Genomic DNA, 7007 nt, shown 5'->3' with positions numbered 1-7007 from the left:
CACATTGAACTTCCCATTATTCTATATTAGTAGAGCTGGCCAGCAGGAGAGCAGTTCTTGAGAAATGTGTTGTGAAAAAAGGTCTCTCTTATCTTTTTTTATTATTGCTCTGCCATGGCCAAGTGCAGGTTGATTTGTGAGCGCCCCGCGTGCTGTCCGCGTGGAACTGGACCCCTGTGGCAGCCCCACAAAGGGGCTCGGCCACCGCTTGTCACCCCCTTGTTTGGGCAGGGGCCACATGCGACTGTGCGTGCCCGGCTCCGAGCAGGCTGCAGCGTTGGTGTGACCTTGTTGCCTTCCAGTAACTGTTCTACAAATGCGTTCAGCAATACCAGCTAATTCTGTGCTAAAACATGGCCCAAATTCCAAACCTTCTCATCAAAGCTATTTAGGTGCCATGATCAAGCTTGCATATATTCAGGTGTGGGAAGTACCCTAAAATTGTGCTTGGCTTCATAGGTTATTGGGCATTTAACAAGAGTAAATGAAAGAGAAAGGACACCCTGTGTAATTCATTAATTATCAGGATTTCTTGGGGGGGGTGGAATTTTTTTGTAAAATTATTTTTATCCTCTCAGGACTTCTGTGGCTAGAGTTCCAGCTCACGGCTGTGGGCCGCACTGCAAGGGAGGCGAGCAGTCTCTCCAGAAGAAAGTCCTTGCTGGGCATCATGCTGCTGTAGGAAGGTCAGTTCTTGTCTATGCAGATCTCCGTTTTCATCAGAGATGACACAGGAACAGGCCAGACCAAGACACTGCTGACCAGGGGAGGAAAAGACACAAGTGATCTTCATTTGCTGAATGTACGCTTAAAAATGATTTTACAGATAATAAAAGCTTTTTATTTGGCAGCATTTTCAGCAGCTCAGTCTGCCTGAACTCACACTTCTGTACCAAGAACTAGAAATATTGGCCTGATTTCCCATTTGGAAAGAATGCTTCTGTGGGATTTATAGCTCTCCTTTCCTATAGATGTTTGCATGGATATTTATGAGCTCAGCTGCTATAGTATCTCTTTGAAGGAAAAGGGTGTGTATTCTGAAACCGAGACGGGTGATAGACGCTAAGGCTGGATGCACCGCTGCGCGCGGAGCCGTCGCCCCCGCGGCCCCATAGCAGCCCCGGGCAGGAGCCGGGGGCACGTGGGGCTCCTGCTCCTGGAGGAGGGTGTTTGTGTCAGTCTCCTTCCTTTAGAGCAGGCGTGGAGGGTGGGAGGTCCCTGATGCCTTTGGCGAAGCGGCTTCGTGCTTGGGCAGAGGAGGAGGAGGATGCTGGGGGCAGGGAGGAAGGGCAGCTGCAGCTGCCGGCAGTAACTGGGCAGCAGCAGGAGATGCTCGTGGTCAGCGTGTGGCTGTTAGGAGAACAGCATCAGAGGAAATGCAGCCAGCTGGGCGGGCTATGATGCTCCTGAACCCCGGTCGTTTTCCTGGCAGTTCCTCAGAATCTGCTGAGATTGGCGTGAGATATCACAGGCCTTGGATCAGGCCCCCAGTACTGGATATTCCGGGTGCTTTAAAATAAATAATTAATGGTTCTTTATTTTCCACGTTTCCAGGGCAACACAAAACCCAGAGAGAACAGTTTTTATTGCATGAGCAGAAGCTTTTGGCTGCTGGAGAAGAGTTCAGCTCTGTGTCGCACATGAAGCCGCTGCAGAGGTCCCGCCGCCGGCTTTCCGCGGATACAGCCGGTTTCCATCCTCCTGCCAAAGCGGTGACAGTCAGATGCAGCTGATGAAATAATCTGTTCTCACCGCAGAGGAGCTCATTCAATCAGTGAGAGCTCTAGTGTTTGAATAGATAATTAGTGTTGTGACAAGTGTAACTTGAAATGCCTCAGTTTGGTGGCAATGTTAGGAAGTGTGAGAGAAATTAAATTATTTGTCTTCCTTAACCATGGCTCTTTTTGGATTGTTAATGAGACAGCTTCTTGTTAAGCATATGTCCTGTTTGGTAGGCTACTTTACAGATCCTCAGTTGGGGAAATGATTTATATTTGTCTCCTAAAGTGCATGGAAGACAGAGTTTTCCCTTATTTTCTCTACCTTCTCTTTCCAATTGCAGCTGATGGAGCAGGTCCCTGCTTGTGTTCCTGCCTGAAACAGAAGGACCCGCGGGATGAAGTCACCGAGGGCAGCGATACTGAGGAGGCCGCTCTGGCCTCCCACGAGTGGGGCTGCCTCGTGGAGCTCCTGGCCGTGGAGCGGCGGGCTCGGAGCGCCTGGAGGCCGAGCGGGCCCGGAGCGCTCGGGGTGCAGCCGCCGCTGGCATCTGAAGGAGGCTGGAAAGGAGCCCTCTGCCTCGGCATTAATGGCCAGATGGTTTGTATCTGTTTGAGACTGTGTCTCTGAGCAAATATCTCAGAGTTGCAACCTCTCTTTAGGCACCTTCATTTTTCTGTTTTTTCAGTATTTGTCGATTTCTTGATGTTCTTCCACCCGAAAGGAAATTAATCACTGAGATGGCGTGAAGAGCACAGCACAGAAAGCAGGCATGGTCCAAACCGCAAGGGACCAATTACCTAATTACGCTCTTAGCAGGTAAGAAAATTGTCTTAGGTACATTGGAAAGAAAGTGTCTGTGTTAGAGTACTTAGGGCTACCGCCATGTCTCACAAATTAGTCCATTAAAGGAGAGTCTCCCATAGAGGGAGACTTTCACAGGCAACTTGCCCATTCAAGATGGGGAAAAAAAGGAAGGGAAGATGCACATGGAGATCTTGCGATATTTTAATACTAAAACACTCCCTCAAGCACGAACTGGAAAGTCTCTAAATAGCATGAGTCAAATGAAGAGCATGGTTTGGAGGCTAAAGCGTGTCCCGGCAGGTGTTGTAGCCTGACGGGGTGTGAGAACCTGTACATGCCAGGTAGTTAAAGTTGCTGAAGAAAGCCCATAAAAATAAAGGCTATTAAGAAGAGAAGGGAAAGATACAGAAAAATCAGACTGTTGCGGAGTGAATTTTTTGTATAACACAGCACAGGAGAGAGTCAGGGACAGGCAACACACAAACACTATAGAAAAGAGAAAAAGGGGAGATTAGATTTGAACCTGACTGGTGATAAGCCAGGATTATTCTAGGCTCCAGCTGTCACATTCTCACACACGCACGTTCTCCTAGGGCATCTCCTTGTCTGGCAGAGCTGAGATGCTGCTGAGCAGTCTGCTCGGCTCTGTGACACCAACTGTGGACATAAAGCAGAGCCAAGCGCTGTGGCGAAGTGTTTCCCTACGGAGCGGGCAGCTCCGTGGAGGCCACAGGTTCACCCTGGCATGGACGGGTGTCCTCGGGACGGACACTGTCCTTAGGAAACTTGCCAAGGCAGCATCTGCATCTCCCAGTCTTCCCAGCAGCCCAGCAGCCGGGCACTGAAACCTAAACCCTCCCTTTCCAGGTACCCCGAACGGCTTTGGGAAAGGCTGCACACGAAGGGGGAGCCAGAGCAGCCCTGGGAGAGGCAGCTCCCGCAGGAAAGGCTCTGGCGCAGAGCCCCACTGGAGGGCAGGGAGGTGCTGAACTGCCATAACTGCGTGGGGCAGGACGAGCGTCTTGCCCTCCTTTACAGCTGTGCATCCTGCTTCCCAGTGAGACCCAAGCTGGATGCATGGCAGGAAGGCAAAGGTAACAACAAGTTAACAACAAGGAGCTCTCTTCTAGGAGGGGAAAAGAGATAGTTGGAAAGTAAGTTGGTTTTTTTCTTTTTTTTTTTTTAAAAAAAAAACCTTTTTATTTCCCTTTATTCCCCTCCCCATTTTTTACTTTCCATTATATAGGCATAAGATTTATAGAAAGCTAGTGTTGCTTTTTATCAAGCAGGCCTGATAAAACAGTGATGTACATTCAGTTATATCTCTGCTAAACATGTCCTTTTATATTGCTTTTCAGTAGTTCAAAGCATTAGCATAGAACAATTGAGAAGGGTGTTTTTCCTGAGAGAGAATGCCTGTTTACAAACTCATTTTATTTCTACAATATTCCATTGTTATTTATTTCAGACAGAAAGCTGTCATATTACTGCACTCCCTCATGCAGGACAGCTTGCTTTATTGCCTGTTAGTAAGATATAACAGATATAACCTGACAGGCACTGCCCACTCTACATTCCACCAGTGGAAGGCAAATTAAGTAGAAAATGGCGATCTCCAATATTTCTTAGGGCTAAAGTAATATTAGTTTCTAACTTATTTTGTATTCATAAAGAATCCTATGTGTTCACAGCATAGCCAAGAGTGTAAAATGTCCAAAGAAGGTTTTTTTTTTTTTTTTTTTTTTTTTTTTTTTTTTTTAAGTTTTAGACCAGCTGTATCTGAAAGATTCAGACTTCAGAGTCACAAAAATCAATTCCCAATAAAAATGAGTCCAAGGAAAGAATGAAAATATGTACTGCTTGGATGGCACAGGAAAGCAATTATAAAGCAAGTCTCCTCAGCAGACTAGTGGTGCGGGGGTGAGAAACCTGAAACCCAAGCCTAAAATAACCCAGCAACCACATCCGCAGACCTTCAACTCCCATTCCACAGCCCTCATATCACCTACAATAACTGCTTCCCAACTGAAAGCAGTCGCTGCTCCCAAAGGAACTAGATGCGAACTTTTCTTTAAGCCATAGAATTGTGTGTGTGTGTGTGTGCGCGCGCATGAGAGAGATGCTTTTACATTCTCCTTCCGTTTCACAATGACTTTTTTTTTTTGTCCAAAAAAGTCTTCAGAGACTCCCAGTTTTGCCTTTCGCTAACATTTCCAGAGAAACTATTTGCAAGTCTCCAAGGAGCCTACTCAAGATAATGCTTCTGCCTCGCCTCTTGCTGCTGCACCACGAGCGCTTGTGAGGGTACCGGGCTTACGCAGGTAGGGACTCGGCTCTCGTATGTGAGTCTAAGTGCTAGGAAATTTGCCAAACCTCATTTTATTACAGGGTTTATATTCCAGAACAGCCAAGGCTACTTTTTTTTTTTTTTTTTTTTTTAATAATTCCTTTCGCTCTTGTTTTTTTGACTTTAGACTCAGCAGCTGATCATTCCTATTAACAGCCAAAAAAGGGGACTGGAGGCAGAGGTGAACACAGCACTGGTGTGAAGACCACACAGAGATGAGAACTCACAGAGCCAAGTAAATGTGGTAAATGCCCATGTGGGCAAATCAATAGTGGGCTGCACTATCTGCCCCACCCTTGCCCAAAGGCAGGCGGTCAGGACGTGTAATGGCTAGTTATTAAAAATTAACAAAGCCGTATTTGAAACTAAAATAACTTTTCATTTACAGACTTTCGAAAACTTACTGAGTTCTTGTACAAATTGGAGGGCGAGTAAAAAAGTAGGGGCCGAGGGATGTGTTTTTTTTTTTTTTTTAATGACTTACAGAGCTTTGCAATGGTCCTTTGGCAGCAGAGTCCCCTTCTCTGGAGATCTTCCAAACCTGCATGGACACAGTCCTGTGCCACGTGCTCCAGGTGACCCTGCGTGTGCAGGCGGGGTGGGGGGGGGTGGGGGGGCTGGACTAGATGATCTCTAGAGGTCCCTTCCAGCCTTAAGCATTCTATGATTGTATGAGTTACTAAAAGAGGGGTAAAACTCCTCCTTCCGCCTCCTCCACCAAGTACCAGTTAGCAGAAATGTTATGAAGAACAAAGACATTAGCTTTTGGCTGCTGTATATCCCCAGGGATGCAAAATATAATACTGTAATGCAATAATACATAGAAATAGTCTAATAGTCTTCAATGTAATAAATAGTTTATTAGAATAATAGAAAAAAAATGCATACAGATAACCATAGGATACACACACAGCTGGAAATTTAAGGATAAATTTCAAACTTTTCAATATGAAACAAGGTACTGGGTACATATCTCATGGAGATATATAACTAGAAATAAATAATACAAGTAATAGTTATCATGAAAACACAATACGGGAACACAAACTAGAATTTTGTGAAACTAGAATATAAAGCCTCATCCTTTGTTGCATGAAACAGAACTATATATTTACTAGTAACATCTGTTTTTGAACTCCCCCCATCCCCTCCATTTGCAGGTGTCTGAAAACATCACTGGTTAGCCACATATTGAAAAGCAACTAGCCATTTATTTATAACTATATATATGTACAGTATCTACAGATCTTGCTTACTCCAGCAGTTAGCACATATTTTCTTCTGAATGTTGTAATTTTTATTGAATGCATATCGAGATATTTCTACAGTGTTATCAAACTTTCCTTAATCCTGGTTCCCGCTCTCTCTGTCTGTTGTAGGAATACTAGGAGATAATTTTTGTTGTTGTCTAAAAAAAAAAAAAACAAACAAAAACACAAAACAGCTCTTTCTTTAAAAGGCTTGGCTTTGTGTCAGCTGCACATGTTCTACCATGGAGGTGTAGGGCTGTCTAAAAGGTCACCAAAAGACTGATCTGTCTAAATTCACAGCTAAATCAGTCAAGGTTATTAAAGCCAGGTTTAATAAATTGCTAATAGAGTGCTATGAAAGAAAGATAGCATAGATTGGTTTTCTATAATAGCAAGCCCAAAGAGCCTGTGTGTGGTTTCTTTTTGTTTTTATATAATATTATAAGCTATAGTATTACCATAATCCTATCAGAATTATATAATTGTAATAAGGTGCCTTCATGTTGGCGCAGATGAAAACAGCACGAGCTGGCTGAACAGAGAGGCTTTTAGCAGCATCAAGGAGCATTATGAAATACCAGCAAACACCAACATAGGCATGAGTTTACAATGTGGTGTGATAGAAAAAGTAAAAAAAAAAAAAAAAAAAAAGTCGTCGTTTTTGGGCTGCATATTTGAAAGCACGACAGCACAAGGTAGGGAGGTGTCAAGAGTCCTTTTTCGTAAGGCCATGGTGCAACTGCATTTTAGTAACGCACGCACCTGGGTCGTGAAGCCCAGCGACAGGAGTTCAGAGGAGGGCAGTAAAATTCGATCCTGAAGGTGGAAGGTTAGTTATGAGTAAAGAACTTACTTAGTGATGTGGGGAAATTAACTTAAACGTC

Source organism: Tinamus guttatus, unplaced genomic scaffold (genome assembly GCF_059628265.1).
Source record: "Tinamus guttatus ecotype Peru unplaced genomic scaffold, ASM5962826v1 Tinamus_guttatus_pri_ptg000451l, whole genome shotgun sequence".
NCBI classification, from domain to species: Eukaryota; Metazoa; Chordata; class Aves; order Tinamiformes; family Tinamidae; genus Tinamus; species Tinamus guttatus.
This window is presented reverse-complemented; position numbering follows the sequence as displayed.